The following is a 27,969-nucleotide window of genomic DNA, read 5'->3' on the forward strand; positions in this document are numbered from 1 at the left end:
CCAGGGTTGAAACTTAAATTCTGCAAAGTTGGACATTTTAATTTAGGCATCTGTGGTTACTGATTCCCAGCCAGCCTGAAGTGGTCATTAGGGGAACTGCAGCTTTTATCTGATGGGCTGAATAAAAAAAAAAAAACACATTTTAGCTGCAGTTAAGCCAACCTTTAATGTGTGGTTATCTCAAAGAAAACAAAAGGTTTGACCAACAGGTTGATGAAATGTCTGTGCTTACAGTTGTGTGCCAGAGAAATATATTAGGGAAGCCAAGTATATTATCGTTACTGTTAAAACCATATTAACCAACAGCAGAAGAGGAAAACTGTATGAAGCCTTGGCCTTTGGTTCACAGAGATACAAACTCTGTCCTCTTTATTTGAAATTTTGACCATATTTAATAAGAATCCACCTCTGTAACAGTGCAGATATGACAGAAAATAAGCACTATTAAAGACTCTTAACAAAATTATAAAATAGTGTATGCAAAACTATTGCCTGTGAGCCAAAAGTGCACAAAAGGGTTTTTTTCTGTCTTTGGCTCTGTGTGACGTCATGAAGAGAGGATGTCCCTAATATGGTAATCTCAGAGGTCCCACCCACGAAATCCTTTTTCAAGGACCAACCAATCAGAGAGCAGGCTTAAAGGCAAGGTGGTCTCAATGGTGGAGGATGAACTGAGGAGCTGCTTCAAAACTGAGTATTTGATAAACAAGGATTATCATGAACTGTGAATCATGCAAAGCTTCTATAGCAGAACTCAAAAATACAAGTATGGAGCTGGAGAATGTGCGTAACTCCCCCATTAATGATGTCATATACTTAAAATGTAACTTTACCAGTCACACTGTACTACTGTTAAAGCTGCATAAAAAGTTCAGATTTTGTATTCTACAAATACAAAAAAACAAAAACAACTGCATTTGCGCTGGGTTATTTATTTTTGAACTGGCCACTTTTAGGATGTAAGTGCTTCTTCTTCCACCACAGCTTGCAAGTCATAAGTTGGTGCTCACGAAGAGGCACAGACTGGGCATGCCCAGCCTGAAGGGGAGGGAGAGGAGAGGAGGCTGCCTCGCAAAGACGAAGAGAGAGGCAGAGAGTGGAAGAGTTGAGATGTCTGACAGAAAAATCCCGACGAGGAGGAGATGCTCATTTCACAGCAACGCGTCAGTTTCCACCTGACGTGAAACACACCGAGCCTCTCTTCTCTTCACGCGACACACACACGCACACGCGAGCGCGCGCGAGCACACAGAGCGGATAAATGTGGACCGCAGTGGCACTCTCAGCGTGCCGCCTGCCGCAGACAGCGATGCAACAGCGTCTCATCATCTCCTGGACCGGGTAGACAAGAAGCTGCTCCGGAGCACGTTTCCTGGTGAGTAGACGCTTTCCTGTCGGCTATGTCTCACCTTCGTGCAGGATACGGAGCAGCTCTCAGCCCTGCTGTGTGTGTGCGTGCACACATAAGTTGAGGCACTGCATCACTGGCACATCGACCTGTAGGATACGGAACCGCCGGAGAAAGGTCACAACAGCGCACTGATACCTGTGTCATTGACGCATCTGTGCGTGCCATTCACAGCTCCAGCCAAGTTTTGCCCTTGGCACGAAAAGTTGGCGCTGCACTGTTTTAGCTAAGGTGAGTGTGGACGTGAGAGGATTCCAGATAAGTTGGTCTGCACCTGGAGACACGCAGGCGAATGCACCTTGGTCCCGATTTCAGGCAGATGAAAGGATGAGGTGATTTGTTTGGATATGCATCTTTCCGCCCAGCCATGAATATTCCCCCAGATCTAAGATTTAAAAAGCTAAAAACACTGAGATGTAACAGCAACAGCTTAATCCGTAATGATTACTCAACGTTTGTGTGGTGCAATCATTAATCATTGAAACAGATTTCAGATTGTTTTAAATTCTGATTTTCTTAATTTCACTTTTACAGTAAAAAAACAAATGTAATTTTACAATAGAGTAAGAACTTGCACTTTACAGTACAATGCCTCAGTCCAGTAGGCTGTGTATACATTTTATGTACTGCACGGAGATCCTATAAAAGATGAATCTAGCTTCCTGGTCTGACATAAAGGAAAACGCACAAGTGCTTAAACCCGCATTTTATTAATGGCCAGCAGGGGGCGACTCCTCTAGGTGTAAGAAGACTCGTGGCACGATGTGATGTCGCCATGTTGGTGTTGTTCCTGGATCATCAAAACTAATGTAGGTCCAGGTTCAACATTGCAGGTGACCAATCAGGTTATTGTGTTGCCAATGATTTGGACGTGGAAACACCATCAGACCATGCACCAAGGCCTAACTCCAATCCTGTTCAATCTGTAAACATGGTCCATTTTAAGAAAAATACTAGGTCATGTGTCAAAAAAGCTGGTACAGGGCCACGTTTGCCACCACTAGCATCTGCTTTTAACAACAGCCTGTAAACATCTGGGAACTGAGCAGAACAGCTGTTGGACGTTTGGGAGAGGAAGGTCGTTCCATCCTTGTCTGATGGAGGATTCTAGCTGCTCGCTGTACTTCAGTAGGAAGTATATTTCATGCCTGCAGCATGTATGTTATCCAGACACTGCGGGGAGGCGTTACTGTGGCAACCAAGTAAGCTTTAAAAAAAAGTGGCAAGTGTTTTTCAAATCAAAAAATTACAACTGAAGTGCAGAAGTCTTTGATGTGATGGATTCACGCCATCATCAACCAATCCAAATGTGGAATTTTGTCACCCTTCAAAATGTTATGAGCATGAACACATATCAGTACACACAAGAACAAATAGATTAGAAAAGCTTTCAGCTGTGTCACATGCATGCTGCTGTGAGACTGCATTTTAATATCTGCAGAATTTGCAGAAATTTCTTCGCTCCTGATAAATTACGCTGCAGAAAAATAATGTCGTCTGCTCTGCTGTTCAGAAAGGACAAAGCTGTGTGACCAGTCAGAGACCCTGTCAAACGTCCCTCTGTAAAGTCCCAAGAGCAGATCCAATCCCTCCACTAAGGGCAGCTGGAAGCATTTTGTCTTCATTTGTTGCAGTTTATAAATCCCCTGTGTGGGGCTCAGTCTAGACCCAGCTTCTGGGTTTTAGGGAGTGGATGGTGGGGGTAGAAAAAGACTCTATTCTTCCCATCTTTCCTGGTTTCCAGGAGGAGTAAAACGCACATAAACGCACAGCTACTCCATCATGTGTGCAGGACTGTTAGTCAGTGCGTCTCTCTGAGGAGGCTGGAGCTGCTGGTGTATGTTACCCTGCAGCCCCATAATTTTATATCACTTTATTTCAGGTATTAGAAGCTGCTGAATGCCCTTACAAGGGCAAAGGGCTAATTATAGTATAAAGACAAGGATTTCCAGGATTTCCAGAACTTTCTATGCAGTCTGCACCACGGTGTGCAAGCCCCAAGTTCAAAAATACTAAAAAAAAGAGCTCAGTAATTTCCTGCAACAGCACTTTTCTGCAGACTTTACTATAGGAAACATAAATAAAGTATTTGTTGGGGACTATTTTTTGCAGATCAATACAGACTTCAACTATATGCAGCACAGTATATGGAACAACCTGCCCTTTAAATTCAAACTAAAGGACAATTTTGTTTTACTGTTTGGATTTATTTTCTTTAAACAGCAGTATGAAAAAAGTTCTAAAGCTTTAAAAGACATACCTGCTGAAGAGAGACAGCAGAGGAGCATCCAGGACGTCCTAAACATAAGTAGCATTAATGACAATAAATAAATAAATAAATAACCTGCAGAGTGGTGTGTTATTGTGACTATTGGTTCCTTAATTCTAATTTTAGCTACTGTTGTCAGGTGAATTTGATGATAGTATTATATATTGATTATCCAAATCTGTAAAATAAAACAGTGGAATTAACACACTGGATATTTACTTCTAAAATGTGGAAAAATAGAAATGTAAGGTGATAAATAAGCCCAACTTTTTATTCTTCCTCTTATCACCAAGTAGTAGGAAACAATATCTTCTAAATGTTTTCAATACATGTACGTTTTATTGAAAATATTAATAAAATATTTCAAAAACCACAAACAATCATGATGTACCTGCTGCACATAAATAAATAAAGACATAGACGATATCCTGATAAATACCATCTGTCTGCTTTGTTGAATCTGTAACTGCATGTGAAGGTCGATCTTATCTCTTAACAAAAACTCTAAAGTAACTACACCTTCAGTTATGATGCATATTTTCATTTAAATGTCTTCCAGCTGCAAAATTAGTTCAAACGAAGCCTTTAAAGTCACCAAATTTTGGCCTTGCTGTTGTGTTTTTTAGCAACTGATAGAGACTGGTCTGGTATTTAGTGAGTCAAAAATGCACAGCAGTGGCAGTGGAGGTTAAAAGTTTAGTTTTTTTAGTGTTCATATTCATTGCTGCTATCTTGGATTGCTAACTCTGGCTATGTTGGACGGCTCCAACTTTCTGAGTAGGAAATCCAAGTTGAGGGGGTGTTCCATGAAAAATTTCCAACTGCGAACTGAGTTTTTGTGTAGGTGTCCTCAAGACCCTAATATCTCTGAAAAGCACAGAGTTGCTGCTTTCAGGAACCTTTGGAATTGTGCGATTGCGATATTGGTTCAAGAGTTGCTCAATCATCCGGGTAAGGAAATCCCAAAACGTTGATTCTGTTCATCTGAACGTAGTCTTGATCAAAGACGTCAAGACTGAGGTCACATTACGTCAGGCATCTGAGTGATGAAACGTTTCTCCCACTGAAAACGCTACATCCAGATAAACACAATCAATTGTTGGGGGTTCAAGAGTTACGGTAGTTTGACTTAAAACTTTGAGCTAAAACAGTGGTCCCCAACCCCCGGGCCATGGACCGGTACTGGTCCGTGAGTCTTTTGGTACCGGGCCGTGAGAGTCGAGGCTCAGGTGTGAAATTTATGGTTTTCAGGGGGTTTATCGTTAACCGGGTCTTTTCCCATGTTGTAGTTGTGTGTCTTATTTTGAAAGAAACATTACCATAGCGACCAGAGAGCATTAAGAGGCAGAGAGGAGGATGTTACTCTCAATGTTGTTGGTGCATTTCAGGAGGACGCTCTAATAAAGTTACACAATTACACAGTGAATTTGCGTTTATTATTATATTTACAAAATACCACAATTTTTGTCTTGGTCGTATCATTTTATTCTCTTGTATTTATCCGCCACACCTTAATGGCTGATCCGTGAAAATATTGTCAGACATTAAACTGGAAGTGCCAGAAACTGCAGTTCCTGTAATGGCCACTTGAGGCCAACTCCAAGACCAACGTGTGATGTCATGGTGGCCACGTCCATCTTTCATATACAGTCTCTGATTTCAGGCTGTATGAAGTAAAAATGTATTATTCTCAAATCCAGTAAAAGAAAAGAATCTTAATTACAAAGTAACTGTAGAATTCACATTTTTGACATTTTTCTAGCTGCTAGAGCTGCATTTACAATTTCCTACATTCCTTTCCTACGTTTTTGCTCACAAAACACTAAATCGATTTTAGAATTTCTTCTGAACAGAAAATTGTTGTAGTTTTGCAAAAGTCAAGCCAGAATAACTGTTCCGTAGTTATTACTCTCTCTAGTTGATCAGCAAAGTCAATCTCATCCTGTTTGTTTTTCATTTCAAGCACAGAACATCAGACACACTCTGTGAAAAAGAGATGCAGGCAGGGATTCAGGCTATATTTATGGAACATGTTGTTCAGTACGGCTCATATTTGCTGACAGTTAGCAAAAAATATAATTAATAACAGCTCGGTGCTTCGGTTAGTGGATAACAGGTTATATTGATGCCTCGGTGGCCTGTGTGTGAGCCACGATAACAAAGTAGTTAACGCTAACAATGTTTGTGTTCCCATCAGTTCTTATTGGAAGATTGAACTGGTCAGCCCTGTTGCTGTTCTCATGCTGTTAATGGTGCTGAGAAAATAGCATTAGGGACAAGAGCAGTCTTGAATTACAGTTTTTTCTCCTTCCCACGTCTGTTTTTATTTCTTCCTACACTCTCCCACTCCTTGCTCTCTCCAGCCCATGGTTACTAATGTGTCTTTTCTTTCTTTTCTTTCAACGAATGAGCAGTAAGTACGTCCACCCTTGAAGTAACTGTTATGAAGAGCCGTAAGGTGTATTTTCTACTCATAACAGGCCCAGGAATACGTTTTGGAGGTGTGGTACTAGTGGGAGTATTTCAGAGGCGACAGTGCTGGCAATGCAAGGGGCTTTTTAGCATTTGGATAGCAGCAGGCTTGTGTGATGATGGAGAGTATTAGCATTTTACATTCCTGCTGTGTTTCCCTGTAATGACTGGTCATGTGCTGCTCACCCCTCCAATCTCTATAGCTTTTTCTGGATGTTGGCTCCGGTGCAGATCGAGCGCTTTGCAGTGTCCTGGATCCTGTGTGATTAATGAAATGCAAATCTGTTGTAGAGTTGCTTTCGGCTTGTTACATGCTGAAACGCCTCCTTGTTTGTGTCATGCTGGCCACTAAGTAACGGTGCAATATGAGTGTGGGGATCATTCTTGGCTGTTTGGTCACATTTCACTGCCAGTAATTGATTTTTCCTGATGCTTGATAGCCCACAGCACCCTGCTAAAGTGTCCGGTGGCAAGTGATATTGCTGTTTATCTGATTCTAAGGGGCTTAATTGAGCAGTACAGTTGCATATATCACAAGCTCCGTTACACACTGTTTTGATTGTCCGTATACTCAAGTTTTTATAGTGCACTTGATTGTAAGGAATCTGTTTTACAAGGCTGCTTTTATTTTCTAGAAGATTTTATTTCCTGTACAGTGTACATAATGATTTCAGTAAATATTTTGCATAAAATGTAGCGAACTCACAGGGAGTTTTGCATTACGTGCATCACTTAAAGGCAAACAAACTGTGACTTGAATTTCCTGCAAATATTTATTATAATTACAGTTTTTATTTTTCAAGCAGTGTGAGAAACCTCTTAATTTCCCCATTGCATTTGGAGGATCCAGCACACACTCTTCTGTATCACCTGACTGCCCCTGGAAGTTTTGGTGGAGTATTTAGAAACCTGGACATGTTGTATGTGTGTGCATTAATATTTGCATGAAAAACAACTTGTTGCACCTGTAGCAATGAGTCTTATCAGCATACACTCCAGTGAGATGTCTCCACACGCTTGAACATTTAGTTTCTTTGTTACTAAGACCAAGGTATCTGTGTTTGTGTTTGACTGCACGGTGCTGCAGCTGTGCAAAAGACAGATGCCTCACACAATCACTCAGAGACAGACCTGGCTACAAAGTGCACCTCCTACCTTCACAATGGTACACGATTGCCCCTCCCTGCAATTTTAGGGTGTTTTCACACCTACAGTTCGATTACTCTGGCACGAATCAGTTAATGAGTTTGTAAACTGTGGTTTAGTTTCTTTTCACACAGGGAAAAATCCAAGTGAACCAAAATATGTCACAACGGAGAATGTCACTTACCCCCAGATGTGTCCCAGGTGGGAGAAACAAAAACAAACAGAGAACGTGCATACCTTTGTACATCTATAGTAGCTTGCCACATTCCTGAATACAAACCATACACAGTGTACATCTGGTAGTTGGTTAAGATCAAGGTCACATTCATGCCATGAACAAACTTCTCTGCAGTTAATAGACCTTTTGAAGGAGGTGGTTTCGGTGCGGTTGTTTTGGTCCACATCCGAGTGCGATTACTGCATTCACATCTACACAAATGAACCCCACTGGGGGAAAAACAAACCACAGTTCAGTTTAAACAGACTAAACACCACAGGTGGAAAAACACCCTTAGACTGACTTACAGTTTACGTCTTGATGCATTCTCAATCATCCAGGAAGGTAAATATCATGACCATTTCCTGGTCATGAGAATTTGCATAATTATGATTAAGGAACTGACCTCCCAGCCCATTCTTCCTTCAGTGGGCTGGTTTCAGTCATTATGCAAATGTACTGTTTATAAGATTGGGGAAACCTGCAGTCAGCTGAGACTGAAGAAGTCACTTGGATGAGTGACGAAACGTTTCTCCCACAAAACGCTACGTCCAGATGAACAGAATCAACTTTTGGAGACTTACAGTTTAGTTCAGCTCGTGCCAGTATGAACGAAAGAGACAGCCTTTGGTCCAGAAGTTCTCTCTGGAGTTCTAGAGATCATTAGTGGTTTCTGCTGTCTTTATTTCTGGACTTGGAGTTTCTGACCCAGTCCTCTTTCAGCTGTTGTGTAACTGCTGACTTTCCCTCACTCCCTACATGGCTACTGTATGAATTTCCAAGTCCACTAACACTTGGGTCTGTCGTTGCTTGCTATCTCCCACAGGAACCGACGCTTGCCTTTGAAAGACAGATAAAGTGAAAAACACTGAAACACTGGGTCTAATTCCTATGAGACAAACCTATGTCTATTTATTTATTTGTTTTGTGCACACAGGTCTTTAGAATTCCAAAAATTGTACTTTTACAGTTGATTTCCTTGATCTTTACTCTAAGGAATCCACAGAGTAAAGGAGTCTGAGTATGAAGCCTACTCCAGGGTAGCTGGATGGGACGGAAGCTAAATCCATCTATTTATAAACAGTTTCATGGTCTAAAAAGAAATTCCCCCCCCACGCACACAATAACTTGAAAGCATCTTTAAAACAGGGTTTAGAATGCAGTCCATTAACATTTGTCTAGGAAAGTCATTTGATTATTTAAGTTACAAGCCAACTGGAAGTCAGGTGTGTTACAGAGGGGGAGCTTGGATCTCTGCATGGCCGACAGTGAAGGATGATAATGAGCATGCTCTAGTCTAAGTATGTTAAATTAGCTCTGAGACAGACTCAGAGATGAGCATTAAAAGTGATGTATTGTTTGGATTAAGCAGCTTGCCTTAGTGTATGTTGTCTTGGTGATTTTCATTTCCTTTCATCATTTAATAAGCAGAAGAAGTCACAGATGCAAACAGGTGCAAAGTATTTAAAATAGTCAGTCACGGTTTCCCAGAGCAGAAGAAGATGTCTTAAAACTGCATTACACTGCGAAAATAATAGGAAAGCAAATTCTGGAGTCAAGGACATCCAGTGTTGATCCTCTGCTTGTCACAACAAGGAGTTTATTTTTACAACCCCATCGATCAATGAGTGCCGTTGTTCCCAAGATCACCCTCAAAGATCGTCACTGGCCGGTGGAGACAGTCGACATAATCTTTTAATTTGATTGTCCTTAACATTATTTGTCTAAATTAGGACAGCGGTCAAACACGAGAGAGCTGTTGCTTTCCTGCAGGCTCGCCGCTTTTCAAAACTCTCATCCGCATCTGCCTCAGGAGTGCTGACGCTGCTGGAGGGCGAAAGCTGGCTTGGTGTTGGCTGGTGCAGTCTGCAGAGAGAGAAAGAGACATAGAGGGAAAGAGAGAGAGAGGATGAGGTGGGCTGGTGCTGATTTCTGCCTGTCATTTTCACCTGTCTCACCTCAGAGGAAACCAAGTGAAGTCTCTAGATTTTCCAGAAGGAATAACACCATGATGTCAGAGGTACGTCACTTGCAAACATCTCCAAACTTTTTGAGGTATTAATACATTTAAGCTGCTTTAGCTCCAAGTTTGTCTTCTTAGAGGACTGGATTAGCCGGTATTGTTACTCAGAACCAGACATGATCCTTGTGCTTGGTGGAGGAGGATGCATATTGACTGTGCTGACGTTTCATAGAGCTGTGGAGCTTTATCTACATAAACGATGAGTCTGCTTCGAGGGCTAAACTAGATGTCAAAGCATAAAATACCTCTGTGTTTAATGAAATTACAACAGGAGTGCTAGTTTTACAAGTTTTCTTCCCTTTTCATCTTTCCTGGCTGCTTTTCACTAGTTTTGCATTTGGCTAGGGTCAGTGTCTCTACTGGTTGCGTGAAGTGATACCTGGACCCTGCTAAGGTTGCACAGGTAGTCCAACTTCTCCAGGATGCCATTGCCAGAAGGTTTGCTGTGTCTTCCTTTGTCCAAGGAGGAACAGGATGAGCACTGTCATAACTACAGAAGTGATGGGAATGTCTCTGTCCAAACAATCAGAAACATGACTTCATGAGGGTGGTTTGAGGACCCAACATCCTCTGTGCTCACTGCCTGACACTGTGGAGCCTAACTGGCATTTGCCATAAAATACCAGAATTGGCAGGCCCACTACTGGTTTGGTGCTTTTCACAGATGAGAGCAGGTTCACCCTGAGGACATGTGACAGACTTGAAAGGGTCTGGAGAAGCCGTGGAGAACATTATTCTGCCTGTAACATTGTTTGGCATGACTGGTTTGGTGGTGGGTGAGTGACACAGACACAGTCCTCTACAGACAAGGCAATGACACCCTGACTGCCATTAGGTATTGCGATTAAATCCTTGGACCCAGTGTTGGACCTTATGCTGGTGCAGTGGGCTCTGGGTTTGTCTTGGTGAACCACACTGCCCGTCTCATGTGGTGAGACTATGCAAGACGTTCCTGCAGGATGAAGAAATTGATGCCACTGAGTGATGTCCTGGTCCAGACCTGCGTTCCCCCAGAACACGATCTGTCGTCTCATTAGGAGCATGTCCCAATTCAGCCCTTTGTGGCTTGATACCCAGTCCAGTATAGACATCCAGCAGTGTTTATTTTTCTAAACAGTGTACTTTTGATATGTAGACACTACTAATATTTCACACTCCATCTCAGCTTAGAAACTTTTAAACTCACTTTGATGAGTTAAACTTTCATTTGAGCGTCTTTTGTGCTTACGAGCTGTCCAGAGACCATCTGAGAAGACCGGAGAAGGACAAAGTCTTAGTTGAGAATGCCACAGTGTAAATCTGAAATGTTGTGTGTCAGTCGCACTGGCATTAAACATCACAGAGAGACAAACAGGTCAGACACAACTGCAAACATTATTCGCTTTTGAGTCTGAATCAAATATCATGCAGTGTATGTTACGACTTTGATGTATTGACTGTCTGATGACGACCCGGCAGGATCAATGCTGTCGCTGTTAGTCGGGATAAAATTGATTCTCATGACCCAGAGCTGACTTAAATGACGTCGGGGATTGTGCATGATCATTTATTGTTAATTTAGCCCACCAAAAGTGTTCTCGTATTATATTTCCTTATTGTTGTAAAGTTAATCAATTTATCTAAAATATTTGTAAGAAAATAAAGTGAATGTCACAATAAATGTCCACCCAGTGCAGCATGTTATTATATACTGTGTGTAAATTTAAGAACATCTGTTTGACCAGTTCCTGTTTTATTTTGTAATTCTTTGCATGTTGTTACACTGTTGTCATATATAATATTGTGCTGTGGACTCAACTCAGGAAGAGTTTTTGTACACATAACTAATTAACCATCATATGCAAATTTCTAAGTAAAGATTTAAAAGGTTTAAAGACCCACAAACATGATATCATCAAATGAGTCTCTGCAGATGGAAACGTGTTTTTTCTTGTACCTGTTACATGTGGAGGTGGCGAGTCTGGTTCCTGCTATACATGGAAAGCTCTCTGTGACATCTCACTTTGTGCTGATGGGAACGCTTTTTATGGCCCAGTGATATAATATTCAACAATAACTCGATCTGCTTGTTAAAAAGCAGATTTTGCTCGTGGATTAGGTGTCTGATATTATTAAAGGAATGCACTTAAATGTTTGTATAGAAAGAGTCATGTTTGTGTGGGGAGGAAAAAAAGTGAAAAATGCTTTTTCTCTTAAATATTTCAGGGGAATGAGAGCGTACTTTTACCTGCTTTTATATCTCTGATGTGTTCAGCTCACATGAGAGGACTGATTTAAGAGCTCACGTGTCATTCAACTTCCTTCATGTCACATAAATTATTGAACATCTGTTGTATAGTGTCAGCATCCAATAAGTCTTCTCCAGCAGCATCTGTTTTGTGGTCACTGAATTATTTAAAAGCTGCTGCAAAATAAAAGAAAATGCTGGTATTGCTGTATGTTCCAAATATACAAGCTGTTAGATAACACGACCCAGATTAGCTAAATATTAAGTATAAATGTGAATTTTTCAGCTTGTTATGAAGTAACTGTGGAGAAAATTAGATGAGTTGTACTGTCCTCATAGACTGTATATAAAAGTTGGAGGACAGTGCATTCTTTTTAATAGCCAGCAGGGGGCGTAACTCTTTTCTTGATGGGTTTATGGACTCAATTGCTATTTACACATCGTACTGAATAAAGCATGTTTATCTGTCCTTAATAGTCAGAAAGAAAGATAAACCAGTCAGTGTTCATATTTTAATCACCTATTGTTATCCAGTGAATGTGGAGTAACGGGGTATGCACAAAGGAAGAGATGTAGGGACCATAGATGTGGAAAATTAATGACATTTGGCAACTTTTAGCAACTAGAAGCAAAAGTGACCGTTTGTGCCACAAAATTAGGCCTGTCTCAAGGACTAACTTTTCTCAAATTTGAAGTAAAACATGAAGGATGCTGCTGGGTGGCATAATAGAACAAAACTAAACAACTAAAAGTAAAGGATCCAGCTAGTGAAGAGACAAATACTTAACTGAAAATTAGCTTTTATACACCCACCTTTACCTGACATATTTTATCTTAATAACCAAAGCCAGATGCACCAGATTTATATAACAAAACAAATGTCAGTTACTTACATAACTTTTCAGTATATTTATAACTTCCACTCTTCTTCATAGTTTTCCTTATAACTGCTTTGCTCCTTTGCTCATACCGAGGCTGCTGGTTTGTAGCTGACTCTAAACCCTGCTATAGCCTTAGCAACTTAGCTTTTTTTAGCTTTTTATGAATCTCTCTGTTCAGCTGGGTGAGGGAGATGTCTAATTAGACTTATTGTTACAGTTGCCAGGAAAAGGTGTATTTCATTGAGGGGTTGTGCAAGTTGCTGGCAGTCACTGGTGTCATATTGGTTGCAAAGACGTAGACAATGCTGCACTTTGGAGCTTCACCACAGCTTGGAGGGTAAAGTGAGTGTTTGCAGACAGGTTGGCGTCTTCCATACAAACTATTGATGATGACAGCAATATGCTAGCAACCAAAGCAATTGCAGGGAGGATTTTGATGGAGCACCATGTGGTGTCAGCCAACAACTCCTAGCAACCGAGTCACTGAACGGTCTCTAGGCCTGTGTAACTGAAGCCTCACCTGTTCACCTGATACTTTTCCTTTCATAAAGGTGGGTTAAAATTTGGTGGATGTATTTAAAGGAGGTTAAATATAAGTCAGTGCTCTCCTGCTGGTTTTTATATAGGATGCCTGAAGTGGGAATTAAAACTCCCTGTTGTCGCTCCTAATGTCTGCTCCTATGAGCAGAGCTGCACTTAGGCGCAGTCCTGTCTGTCTCACCTAAGGATAAGAAAAAAAGACTGTGCACAAGGACATACTGAAACGTGAATCCAACACCGACGTGTCTTAAACCTGCATTTGTCCCTCAGACCTGACCTCGGTAAACAGTTTACATATGTTAATGGGCTAAGTCACTAGTTTCAGCTCATACTGAGTAAAACATTACATTAATTTTAGTCTTAATATGCTATTCTTAATTATTTGCACCTGCTTGGTAATTTTTTTTTTCTTATTTGTATTTAAGGTGTTTAGGGTAAGGAACTGTTATTGTGCTGCTAGAACCATCATTTCCCTAAGGGGACCTCCCCAAGGGCTTAATAAAGTTCTATTCTATTCTATTCCATTCTCTGCTATTCTTTATTAGAGTCACAAATGAGAATTATCCAAGATATGCTAATTCAGTGGTTCTTAACCTGGGTTCGATCGAACCCTAGGGGTTCGGTGAGTCGGTCTCAGGGGTTCGGCAGAGCCTTCGCCATGGCTCATTTTGTGCACCAGTAAAAAAATCACATTTTATTTTTCACTAAAGAGGGGTTCAGTGAATGCGCATATGAAGCTGGTGGGGTTCGGTACCTCCAACAAGGTTAAGAACCACTGTGCTAATTGGTTTAAAAGCTTTTAGACAACCATCATGCCAAAATACGAAGATCTCAGCAGAAGACTTCATAACAGGATGTCTTTACCTGTGAGTGACATTCCAGCAGCTAGGTCCATCTTTTATATACAGTCTGTGGCGCCACTATATAATTACAGGTTAGCAGCAGAATAGTTTTATGTGAATAAAAGATGACAACGTTTGTTTTGAACAAAGGATTTTTAGAAATCTGGTCTCAAACTGAGGATTTTTAACATTTTAGGCAAATGCATTAACCACTACAGACACATCCAGAAAAATGTACCACAGAAGCTGCTTTATATGTATAAAATGTATCTTTTCTCATTAGAATATATAAAACGCTTGTAGTCTCAAAATCCAAGGTGTTATACATGAGCTATTTCCATCTTTTTGTGAATAATCTCACTTTGATTTATCTTTAAAATGTTTTATGTGTCTAATGTTGTGACGTCAGTGGATCTTTTCCATTTACCACCATATTGTTTCAGAGGAGAGGTTCACACCTGCTCGTGATGTCACTACCCTGCAGAGGATACCGCATGCCCTTGCATCTTTTCAACCTCTTACATCTGCCACTTTTATTTTGAACTGCTTCCTACGTGGAGGTGGGGGTGGTTGTAGCAGTGCCTTTAAACACTTCACGCCCCCGCCGTCTTGCACGTTCCTCCTCGCAGCACCTCCCAAGCTCCATAAAAACACTCCACACTGACTCAGCATGTGTGTGACAGGCAGAGGGGCGGGAAAGGGGCAGGACTGTGGGTGTTTATGAGTGTGCTAATTGGCTGAGTGTGAGCATGTAGCTGGTTGTGCTGGTTGGACAGGTCTGCACTAACTGCTCAGCTGGAGAGAAGGAAGGAAGGAAGGAGGTGAAGAGGAGAGAGGAGAAAGGATGAGACGAGATAAACCATGTGGGAGGTGTAAATCCTGTATGGATGAAATGGCTGTGAGAGGAGGAGAGGTGAGTGTGAGATTGAGATGGAGGGGGGAGGAGGACAGTGGAGAGGAGAGGCAAGATTTTGTGAGTCTCTGTAGTACAAATGTAGCTGTGAGTGTCTCAGGTTTCTGCTGACAGCACAGGGTGATAAAGAGCCACTACTGAGGCAGCTGGCAGCCCTGCACAATGATGCCGATAATACAGATGTGCATGTCATGCTGTAAGACTTGCAGACAGATGACTAATGCACGGGGAAAAGTGGCGCTCTACACTATATTGTGTGTGTTTGTGTGGGTGGATGAGAGGGTAAGTGTGAAACCATGAATGACATTACATGTGTGAGAAGAGGGACTGCATATTTTTGTATAATCAGTTTGTGTGGGCATGTCAATGCGTGCAGCCCCTCCTGGACTCGTGTATACCATTACTGAGCTGCTGTACTCTAAAGCATGGCGACCGTTCAGGGTAAGTAGTTACTTATAAATCATATATTCACGATATAATCATTTTCTAGCTGTAAAATTTTGAATGTGGTCAAGTGCACTTATCATTACACTGTTGTCAGTTTTTTAAAAGTTAATTAATACAAAATAAATTTAAATGTTGTCGAACATGGATAGAAGACCTAAATACTTAAAGAAGTTGTGACATTTTTAGACTGTTAAAGAGCCCTTCTCTGCTGTGCTTTGCTTTAACTTGCATCATAATGGATAAATATTTTTTAGTGTTGCAAATTAATATTATTAATATTGGAGAAACCCAAAGGTATCGCCTCTCTCTGCTGCTCAAATCAGCATTATTAGCCATTTTTCACACACGCACCATATCTCTGCAACTTTCTTTCCACCGAGGGATGTGGATATCCAGTGCATTAGCTGCTTTTTAGTCTGGCAGCTCCCAAGTGCAAGAGCTGCATTACACGTGCAGCTGTAAAGTGTGAAGTTGTAATTTCCCAGTTCCCAGATGGAGATTTCAATGGGAACGCCCCCTCAAATCAGACTTTCCACACCAACCCAGACTTCATAATTCAAGATGGCAGCAGCACTTGTAAACATGAGCAAAACTGCAGAACTGTTGTGCATTTGTGACTCACAAAACAGGCCGGGCTCTATGAATGAAGGCGCTGCAGTGGTATTTTTAATGTAAAAAACCAAACAGGCGGGTTGAGTTGCAGCCAGTTGGGGCTGAGAAGAGAAATACTACTACTAGAACATAGCAGTCATCCATTATCTGACTTCAAACTTAAAAGGAATGCAGCGATGTCGAATTGCACCAAAGTGAGAATACGCTGCATTTACTGCCAGTGCGAGAAAAGCGAGATAGTCATGAAAAAGGGACTTTTCTCCATATTCATGTCAGAATGAAAACAGAGCTTTATAAAAAAATTAAAAAAAAGGTAAAAATTATATTTTAAATAAGTTTAAAGTGAGTGACCTACAGGTCTCAAACTTCTGAGTTCTTCTGAGTGAGTGTTTTTTTTATTATTTTATGCACACTTAGATCGAACAGATAAAAACTCATGTTCAGGGACAAACGTCTCTTACCCAGTACGCTTTCACACCTCCTTGAAAGTTAAAAGTCTCTCACAGTTTCATTCAGTTTGAACTGTTTACTTTTGGAAACAAGCTCCATCTACCCCAGTGTGTCTCCATAGCCTAGTGGTTAACATGTTTGCTTGGTAAATGAAAGGTCACTGATTTGATTTCAGCCAGAGACAAAAGTCAAACATGCAGAGGGATCTGCTGTGGAGAGCTAAAAAAAGTGATCGTCGTCTGATGGCGAAAAGCCCGACTCCAAATAAATGCTAATGTTGCCCCAGATGTGTGCACATTGTCCACTGTTCCTTCCTGTAGACATGAGACCTTTTTATTGTCTGGAGGTTTGCAGTCAAAGTTTGCTTTCATCTTAACCTCTCACTATGGATGTGCAGTCCTCCCAAGTCCGTTGGTTGGCATGGGTAGTTTTGGTTTATCTAGAAAATGGTTTAAATCTCTTTGATATGAAAAAATGCTTTTGACCGAGCTGCTGCCCTCTCTAAAGTCTGGTACATTTAACCATTAGATGGAAAATGACTCCTCAGCGGGGCAGAGCGTGCAAGGTTGAACGCTGGCAAAATTGGCTTTGGATTAGCTTTGATGTGGGAGTTGTTTTGTGAGATTTCAAAGAAGTTGGTGGCTCGAAAATGCATCTGAAAACACATTTCATAAAAACCACAGTGAGCTCAGAGATGGGCACGACAGACATGACTGACTGAGGAGCAGCTTCAAACTGATGGGTCTGCGATCCCCACAGGCATGAAATTCTATTAATACCCATAATGCTGTTTGGATCAATACATGAGTACTACACTTTTAAACCACGCTGGCTTTGCAGATGCTAATACGGCTCTGATAGTCTCTAGGCAAAATATCTTGTCATAAATAGTCATGAATGTGGTAGATGGATCCATTTACTCTCTAATGTCTCTGGGAGGTTGTCTTGTAAAATTGCTCTAAAACATTTGCATGGATTAGTGTGAGCTTTGCAGGTGTTTTTTCTGTTTCAAGTTGATTTTTAATCACTTCTGCAAGCCCATAAAGTTTCATTTACCGTTATTACTTTTGATACCAATGAGCAAATCAAGGTGAGATAATCAAAAAGTTCAGAAACTGGTGACAGCACACAGTGGTTGTGTTAACCAAACATATGATGTTGCATGCGGTAACTGTTAGTGGAATAGTGATCTTGTTTAATCTATGCATGCAATCCATAGATTGCTTGCATAGATTGAATGCTGTTGTAGTGTAGCGTTGAGTTTGAATCCATGATCTGTCTGCTGGTTCTTTCTGAGTACTCCTGCTTCCTCCCACAGTCTAAAAGCTGAGGGTCGTTAGGTTAATTGGTGATTCTCTCTGTGTTAGCCATCCTCTTGCCCTATGACAAATGGGTTAGGCTCCAGCACCACTGCGATGTAAGAAGATGGATGGGTGTTGTCAGCTTACTCTAGCAAACTTAGTTAGAAAGCTGAGTCCACACACTGTGCTGGTGCTCATTAATTCTAAAGAACAGATTCATCAAAGTATCAGACTTTTACTCATTAAAGCGGCAATATTTTTTTGTCAGAGAATTCTTTGAAAATGCTTCAAAGCGCCACTAACACGTTAGCAAAGTCCAGTTCAATTACTGAAATTGGCAGAGATGAGGCCTAGCTGACATGTTGGTAATTTAAGCTAAACGGGTTCATAGAAATAAACATCCATAGAAAACAAAACCAGGCTATAAAAATGTTTATTTTGCAGTGCGCTTGGGCATTTTGACAGTCACTGGGGGAGTCTGTGGGCACTGACTCAGGTGGCCACAAGAACAACTGCAGTTTTTCTACACTTGTGCATTTTTCCTTCATTTCTCTTACCTGAGAGGTTGCAGCAAATATGCAGCTATATGAGACATGAGCAGGTGAAAGCGGCACTCCATTTCTGTCACTGTTGCATAACGCAACATCGTACTTTCCTGCGATTCGAGGAAAGAACAGTTTGTTGTCTCGTTACTTGTTTAGTGTTTTGGTCTAAGTGTGGTTCTTCATTCACTGAGTCAAGGTAGTGAGTGGAGGAGTTGTAGCAGCAGCAAGGTCACGGCCAACGTGGTGCTGATTGAATGTCTCCCCCTTCTTTTCTTTACCAATAAGCCTCTCTGCATCTCCTCATACGCACTGCTGCTGCCTCTGCATGAGTCAGAGGACCAATCAGCTTTTGTCTGAAAATGCCTTTGAAGGCACCGTGAGAAGGAAAGGAAGCGATCCGGCCTTGTATCGAGTGCAAACAACAAAGTCGTGCTTCGAAGAAAGCTCTGGCACAGCTTTCTTTCATTTTGGTTCATCCTCTTCAGTCGCTGCTTGGTTAATTATGATTCAGCAGAGTTCACAGGGTTTAAGCGACACGTTTGTGGTGTGACGGTGAGCTTTCAGCCATTTCTTGGGAATTTATAAGAGTAGGCAGTTCTGCCAGATACAGTACATGATGTAACATAATAGTACATGCGGATAAATCGATAGTCCATGAGTGAGAGAATGATAAGGGTGCTTCGCGTTGCAGTGTGAATGCCTCTGAATATCCATCCATTAACTTAACACAAACCTCCAAATCTCCCCTCGGGTTTTTAATGTGCACAACCTGTCATGTTGCTGAAATCATAGCTGCTAGTGCACAGCGCCGGCAACAAGCAAGCTGAGAGCTAATATTAGCACCAGCTCCCCCATCATGTGCAGGGAGCTAATATTAGAGCTGCACTCTTTGGCTTGGGTTTAATTACCTGCGTGATTTGACTCATGAAAGCCTGGTCCAAGGACCCAGAGGAGTTTATCCGTGTGTGTGTGTGTGTCCCTTGTGTCAGCATTATAACCCACAGGAACAACAAGAAGATGAGTCATCTTGATTGAGCGGCTGTGGCTTTCTGTTTATTGAGGTTTGATCAAAGGTGCGCCATCCTTCAGGTTCCCCATCGAGTCTGTCGCTATTTTTAAAAGCAAAGAATATAAACAGCCTTCGCCAAACAAGTATTGAAAAAAAAAAAAAGAGTATGACAGTGAATAAAAGCTGTTGACATCAAAAATACACTCAAAGATTTTCAGTAGAGATGGATAGATATGTCTGTGATTTGCTGAATTCTTTGCATTCTTTTTGCTGCCATTGTTGTTTTCAGTATTTACTGGTAGTTATTTTGTGACCTACCTGTTACTCTACCTGTGAAAAGCAATTCAAAGTATGCTAATATTTTTATTTATTTGTATTTTAAGCACAGTCCAATCAAGCAGCAACCACTAATGAAGGCTTAAGGTCAAGGTCAAGTTTATTTTTTATAGCACATTTCCAACAGCTCATCCTGCACATATAGTCACAGGTTTAATCAGGGGCCTTATCACACGTACAGCTTTTAAACTGTAAATATTGTTTATGAACTTAACCAGCTGTTTCTGAAAAGGTATAGCTGAAGCATCGACATCATAAACTTTAAATGTAATGTGCTGTCTTTGGCCACTTTGTTCCATACAACTGCTTTTTAACAAAAAGCAGCAACTCAGTGTGTTTGAGCAAGTAGACGTGACTGATATGATCTGACGTTCAAACTGAGCATCAGAATGGGGAATAAAGGTGATTTAAGTGACTTTGAACGTAGCATGGCTATTAGTGCCAGCTCGGCTGGTCTGAGTATTTCTCAGTATCAGTCTGAGGAGAATTTGAGCTGATAGGAAGGGAGGACTATCTCACTAAACGCTCGCTACAGTCAGGGTATGCAGAAGAGCATCTATGAATGTACAACACATCCAGCCTTGAAGCAGATGGACGGCAGCAGAAGACCATGCTGGCACATTAACAGTGGCATGAAACAGCATCAAAACACGGCGCCATCCTGCCTCGTCTCAAAGGTTCAGGCTGCTGGTGGTGGTTGAGCCCATCGGTACAAATTCAGCATCACAACACCGCTGAGTATAGTTACTGACCATGCAAGATAATATGCTAGGTCACAAACTGTTTTGAGGTTGTTAGTAAGAAAAAAAAAGTAATCTATTACACATTATTGTTACCTTTCTTAAAAGTAATTTTATCAACAAAAGTCCTTATTATGAACACAAAGCAAAAATGGAAAATCAGTCTATTAACCCTTTAAAGTCGGTCGGAGTGGGCACGCTCCGTTTTGCGTAACTATTTTTAAATGCAGGTAGCACTGCAACCACATAAGCTAGCGCAATAAATTGTTTTGCATATACAACCGGAGGAGTTGTACTTAAATCTTATGCCATCAGCTTGTCCTCGGTCACAGTTTCCTTCCACATATAGCTTTGCAAAAACTGCATGAAAAGCACTTGCAGCAACAAAAACATAATATTCCAGAAACACGCTTTGCCGATCCAATCAGCTGTTCGTAACACTTTCTATCGCATGTCCGCCATGTCCTGCCCGAAACCGGAAGTGACGTCATTTTGCGGAAATGTAGTTTTTTACCATCAGGGCCTTATGAGCCTATACTTGTGTTTTTAAAAGTTATGTTTGACTTTATGACTTTCTGTGTTGTTTCTGGGATGCTTAGGACTCATATTGCACTGCTGGAAATAGTTTATTTTGATGCAGTACAATATGAGTTCTTTTTGCAAATTTGCATTATAATATTTATTTTCATTTTTCCTGCAGTGTATAGAAATTGGTGTATTTCAAAAATAAAACTATGAAGACACTCAAAATAAATTTCCTGTGGTGGGAAACTATTTTGTGCAACTTTTTTGTATTTACAGTTTTGAGGGATAAGCCTCTTAAATTTCACTAACTAGAAATATATGTTAAAAAACAAAAATGATTTTAAATTTTTTTGTAGTTTATTGCACTTTTTTGCAATTTATGTAATTACTATGCACTTAATGCAGACATATTATTAAAATTTGGGCTATAATGGTTGTATTGATGTATATCAACTTGAAATGCTCCCAAAAATGGCACTACAGCATGTAAAAATATAATATAAGCTCTGGCGGACTTGGCTCTATGGTAGGTCTTAAAGGGTTAAGACTTTAAAGTGGTGATTGTACTTTGGAAACATGTACAGGAAGAAAGGAGGCGGTGCTGCAAGCCTGACTGTTCATCACTGTCTTTATCAGCTGCTGAAGTTCAGGCTCTGGCTGCCGGGCTGGGGTCAGCACACGCTCAGCTTTATCATCACTCTGGGGTCTTGGCTAGCTTAGCGTTAGCATGCCCCCTGGGCAGGTGCTTACAAAGAGCCAAAGTTGTCTCACTCCACCATTTTCCTCCTCCTGACATACAAACTGAAATCAGCTGATTGTGGCGCAGGTGTGCTGGAAGAAAAAGGCGTGTTTGTCTGACATTGTTATTTATTTGTATCATAACTAAAGAACAAGTAACTACATAATAGTAGTCATGCACTGCATTACTTACACCCAACGTTACACTGTTACACCCAACACTGGTTACAAAGATTTAATCAACTAATTAATGTTCTCAGATGACCTCCACAGTCACCAGATCTCAATGCAGTAGAGCGCCTTTGGGAGGTGGAACAGGTGATTTGCTTGTTGTACAGCTGACAAATCTGCAGCAGCTGTTTAGCCGTATATTTACAAAGAATTAGGGCGAAAGGTGGCCACACCTGTAACCTGCAAGGTTTGCAAACTGTCCACTGTGTCCAGTCACTGTTTCATAGAACAGTGTACACCCTCGGTTTTTTAAAACCTAGCTATCTGCTTCACATGAATAGTGATACTACCATATTAAAACTGATATAGTTAGCTAAAAGTGAATCAGCCAAGTGACATATCTACTAAAGATAAACCGTAAAATGGGATGAATAATGCTTGGCTAAATTTTTTAGAAAATCAGAATGTAGCTAAAAATGACTTTTTCATTTGGATAAGTGGAAATAGCTTGATAGTCATAATAATAATAGCTTGAGATATTTAGCCAAAAAGTAGAAAATGGCAAACATCAGGGACATGTTTGGACAGACTCACTCCGATCGCACATTCAGGCGTCCTGCAAGAACTCTCATCGCTTGGTCTAATATTTTTGGCTTTATCATAGTGCAATGTGTGACACTGACATGACTACAGCTAATGCTAAAAATGTAACAATAAGAAACGTTTGTCAAAATGTTTTATTTCAGTCCACATTTTGAATCTCAAATATGTTTTAAGGTGTAAAAGTGATTCCCTATTCATGCAAATAATAAAAATTAATTATTTAAAACAGGCTTGCTGCACATTTGCATTCTTCTGAATTTCAAAATGTAGTAGTGGTAAATAGATTAAAAATCATTTTAAACAGTGTGTTCCTAGTACACAATCTAAAAGTAAAACATGTCTCTATTGACCAAAACCAAATCAGATTTCTCTGTTTTGCTTTTTAGCCAAACTGTCAGTAACGATGACTCAGTCAGTAAAAAATTGCTGTGCATGCTGCATGTCCAGACACGCCTGCAAAATGCACACCTGAGCTTGTATTTGGGCTTAAAATGTTTTAACATTGTGGGTAGAAAAAAATTCGATTAATATCAATCTAAATTTAGCCAGTACTAAATGCAGTAGCTTGAGATTTTGCTGGGACACAGCTGATTCTCAACCTAAATGCATTCCAGTAACAGACAAAGCAATGGTTAAGTCTGAATTGCTGAAATAGCTACTGGATAAAAAAGTTTGGCTATAAAAGTAATTAATAAAACTAAATTGTGGAACAAATCTCATGTGACTGTTGAAGAGGTCAGAAACCTTTAGATGTAAAAGCTTAAAAATAAAAATGATGTAGTTTATCGAATAGTTTCTGATGCAAATAATCTGCAAATAAACAACACAGTACTTTGCCCCAAGCACTCGTCCTACAAACCTCTTAGCTATGAAGCAAAAACCCCACATAGTGCATCCACACGTACTCTCTGGGTGCAATCAGTTGGCCAGTGAAACTTACCCCTCAGTGATGCTGCCAGCTTTTCCATTTTTAGCTTGTGGTTGATGGATGGTTTCTTGTCAAGCTAGATGAGTTTTTATCAGAAGTTTAACCAATCGATGCATGAAATCTGTTTTTTTTTACATGCTAATCTAGAAGTTGAAATGATAGGAAACATGCAAAGCAAATAAGACTGAGTGTGGCAGGAGCTGGTAAATGGATTGTTCCTCTTGTAACTTCTGGCACAGCAGTGGCGCTCCCACCAGACTTCATGCCAAATTGTCCAGAATTACTGGCAAGCTGGACAGCTGAAAGGAACCAGAGCACTCGAGAACAGCACTGCTGCATCCAGGATTTAACATTACAGTCTGGATACAGGAAGATCTGTAATAACTAAACCACTGTTTACTGTGTAGTATTTATTTCTTCTTATCTCAACATTAAAATTGGGAAGTCACATTTTTTTCACACATCTTTTTTATTGTTGTTTTTTATTACATTTGAGCTGATATGCGTAGCTTACAAGTTGTTAAAGATTTTGATGCTGGCATCCAGACACGGTTGGTTAAGCTTAGGTTAAAGCTGCTTTTTGGGACTCATGATGAATGATGCGGTGTTTGTAATTAGGTTCAGCTGTAATGTTCCTATATGATTGTGACACTGTGATTGTGGAAGGTTTTATTAAAGTAAATCTCCACTAGCTATCTGTATGACTAGATGCCAGCAGGAGTTGGTGGGTGGAAAGTAGCCAAGCAGTGTTTGTCTTTGTGTTTTCTGGCAGAAGAAAAGTGGGGTTGTGTTACATTAGCAGTTGTGTTACTGCTTTTAACTCTGGCCTTCCTGTAACTCTACACTCCCATCACTCTGGTTTGCTGCCAGCAGAGCTCTCTCCTTCACTTACACGACTCCCTCCTCCTTCTGTCTTTTATCTATTTATCTATCTCTTGTGGTCTTTCTCTCATCGCCCGACTTCATCTCACTCGCTTCCATCAGCTCCCGCCTCAGTCAGCTGACGAATAACTGGATGAAAGAGGTCCAAATTAAGTTCATGCTCATCTGCGCTCTCTCTGAATCAATACTGACTGGCATACTTCAACCTCTTCGTGATGACAAATCATAAGCACAGATGATCTCTGAGGATCTGTGCCTCAAACGGATATTTACATTAAAAAAGAGCTCAGCATTTTTATGTGTTAGTTACTGAAAATCTGTTTAATGAGGTTTATCATGTGTGATAGTTGTCCGCCACACTGATGTGATACAGCTACTGGTTTCTCGGGAGCAATAATTTCCAGCTGGTTGTCAGTGGTTCCTGCAGGTTGCTGACTCTCATTATGTGAACTGTCATAGGAATTGCTTTGTTTGCAATTGATTGCAATTTTTCGTGTTTAAGTGCTAGAGACCAAAGCAGGCGGGCTGAGGTTTTTGCCAACTGGTTGGAGAATACACATTTTGCCAGGGGCTCGCTGAGCAATCTGTAGGTGTGAGTGACTGAGACTTTAGGAATTATTTTCCCAACAACTGCCATCAGCCTGTGGCAACCACTTGCAACCAATTGTCCAAAACAAATTTCCCCCATGACTGGTGGTTGCCAGATGGTTGCAGACCAGTCTCTAGGCTTTAGCCCTCAAGGATAAGGTTCTTCCACCTTAGGCTACGTCCACACTAGCCCGGATAGATTTGAAAATGGCGTTTTCGTCTGAAAACACTCCGCATCCACACTAACGTTTTCAGTTGTATTCACAGAGTTGTGTGTCCACATTGAAACGTTTTCCTTCGGGGAAAATGCCGTCTCAGTGTGGACGGGAGGCCAAAACGGAGAGAAAACGATGCGTTTTCAAATGAAACATTAGTGTGGACGTAGCCTTAGTCTCAGCCAGTTCTGTCATATTTAGAGCTAAGGAGCCACTTTGTCTTCCTCACACCTTTTTACAGAGGCCCCTGGGGAGCTACCAACAACTGGACAAAGGCCAGTTGTTGGCGGTGAGTAGTGTAGCTGTGGGAAGACTAGCTGCAAAGTGTGAAAATGACAGATAATGTGACTAATGCAGAGGCAGTGAAATGCACGAAGACAGAGACGTTTTATTGTGGATGAAGCTTCATGCTGCCATCCGCAACAAATAGTAAAGGATTTATCAAATATTGCACATAAGGGCTCAAACCTGCTGCAAACATCCAAACAAATGTTGCATGCAGAAATAATTAAACGTCACAGGGAGAATTTGTCAGCTCGGTGAGACTGATGTCTTTGAAGTGAGGGCAGAATGATGAGTTGGGGTTAAGGGAGGGAAAGTTTGGTCGCTCGGCGTGCCAACTTACAAGTTCTCTTTGTTCTGTCGGCTTCAGTTATGAGCGTGCACGTTCTCTCCCACTGCTACCATAAGGCAGCTCCAATCTGTCACTGCTGGCAGCTCACCGTCCTCATTTGAGTGACTTCTTTTTTTTTTTTTAAACAAGAGTTCTGTTGTCTGCGTCGTCACTGGCGTGGAAAGTCGTTCTGCATCAACGTTAAACAGAATGGAGACGACTGGAAAGAAGTCAGCTCGGCCAAGATGAGTAACCGCCAGGAGATTTAGCTCGAAAGACAAAACGTGGACTATAACAAAGAGAATAACAAAGAGATTTCTGTGCTTAGGGTTTAGCTTCATGTGCATGTTATGGCTGAGCAGCCAGCTGGATCTGATGGTGGACTTGTCAGTGAACAGACAGGAACTAAACATTACTTAATTCAATATCTTTGCACAGAGAAAGTCCTCTTCATCATCGCTGCATCAGTGTCATGGTGATTCCTGAATAAAATCTGATCACGCTAATCCGATTAGAGTTTCCATGAATCATTTGAACCTGCCTCATTTTCTCATTTTTCCCGTGAGTCCAGAACCTTTAATTGTTTTATTCAGAATGTAAATCGATCCCCGTCACCGGCTCTTTTCAGAGAGTGGGAGAGGACATGGTGGGATGATTTCCTGCTTCCTCTACAGGATGAGCTCATTTTCTCTCTGACATCATAAAAAAGCTGCATTATTTACTTTTTATTAGTATCTGTCATTGGAAATAACAGAGGCCTTTGATTTTGATTTTGATTTCTATCATTTGTCTCCAATTGAAAATTTGATTTATTTATTTGCCTTTTTCTTTGGCTGAGATTTTAGCAGTGCAGCTGCACCGTACAGTCATACAAGCTCTGCCTCCAAAACAACCCAGGAACCATGGCATTGTTTTATGCATATTTACAATAAAAATCAATTGCATAAAAAAAGAAAATATTTGAAAAAGAAAAGAAAAACACAACTGCCTGAGGTGGAAAGCTTGATGTAACAATAAAAGCAGAGCGACAAAGTGTAAAGGGAACAAAGTTAGCAAATAAATCCTGCAGCGTTAATATCATCAAAGTGTCCACTGAAGATAAAGTTCAACTAATTCATGTAACACCAAATCAAAACATCAGTCACCTCAAGGTGCTTTATATTGTAAGGTAAAGACCCCACAATAATATATAGAAACCTCAACAATCTTGGCAACAGCAGGAAGAAAAAACTCCCTCTTAACAGGAAGAAAGCTCCTGCAGAACCAGGCTCAGGGAGAGGCAGCCATCTGCCGTGAACGGTTGGAGTGGAGAAGGGAGATGATGAGGACCTGATCATGAGGAGACTCCATCATTTCTTTCCACTTAACCATCAGAGAACTTTGGTTTATTGCAGGAGTGTGAGCTCATGGAGCCACATACAGTCTTCAGGTTGACTATCACACCTTGCTGTAGTTTTCCTTTCTTCCTTTTCACTGAGCTTTACATTTTATATTTCTGCATCCCCACATTGTGCTAAATTTGAGGTATTTCGGTGTTTTTAACACACACACCATACATTTCTTCTTCGACTGATCCTGTTCACAGCACAGCAGATTATCTGTGTCCGTCTCACCCTGTACCCAGGATCCTCCTCTGTCACACTAACCCTCCGCATGTCCTCCGTCACTACACCATGAATCTTCTCTGAGGTCTTCCTCTTTTCCTCCTGCCTTGCAGCTCCATATCCAGCATCCTTTGTCCACTGAATCCACTGTCTTTCCTTTGCACATGCCCAAAGCATCTCAGCCTTGCTGCTGTACATTTGTTTCTAAATAACAACCTGAGCTGTCCCTCTGATGTACTCATCATTACTAATCCCAGTCTGCTCACTCCCAATGAAAATCTTAACATCTTCAGCTCGGCCTCATGTGTTTTTGTCAGTGTCAGCATCTCCAAACCTTACATCATAGCAGGTCTCACTGCCATCTTGGAAACCTTCTGTCACAAATCACCTCTGACGCTGGTTTCCACCACCCACACCACCCCACATGCACTCTCTTCTTCAACTCTCTTGTTCATGAAGCACGTGTTTAGGAAACGAGTGTGCACACTTTAAACATATTATTTGTATTGACTTTATATGAACCGATGCAGTCACTAAAACTATCTGGGAGACTTAGTTGTGTGCACTTGTGCGTCATACAGTGGAAACTATTTTAAGGTGCCATTACCACAGCAACAGTAGTTTGTTGTACACAGAGTACATTTCTCCCCTTTTTGTTCACTGTATAACTTCAGCAGCTAAAATACTGCCAAGCTGTGTCTATACTGTTCGGCATCAGAACAAC

The 27,969-nt window shown here is 41.0% G+C and overlaps 1 protein-coding gene across 3 annotated transcripts in view; it reads left to right on the forward strand.

The window, feature by feature from the left end:
* Positions 1-1,063: 1,063 nt before the first annotated feature.
* LOC113028038 (PH and SEC7 domain-containing protein 1-like) overlaps positions 1,064-27,969 on the forward strand; it is a 100,298-nt gene continuing 73,392 nt past the window's right edge. Inside the window, exon 1 of one of the 3 annotated variants that reach the window (XM_026177998.1) lies at positions 1,064-1,375. The gene's annotated coding sequence lies outside the window, so the exon portion shown is untranslated. Of the gene's footprint in view, positions 1,376-14,787; positions 14,939-14,974; positions 15,380-27,969 lie in introns of those variants that run through there. The other 2 variants (XM_026177997.1, XM_026177999.1) reach the window with 2 other exon arrangements.

Source organism: Astatotilapia calliptera, chromosome 8 (genome assembly GCF_900246225.1).
Source record: "Astatotilapia calliptera chromosome 8, fAstCal1.2, whole genome shotgun sequence".
Taxonomy (NCBI): domain Eukaryota; kingdom Metazoa; phylum Chordata; class Actinopteri; order Cichliformes; family Cichlidae; genus Astatotilapia; species Astatotilapia calliptera.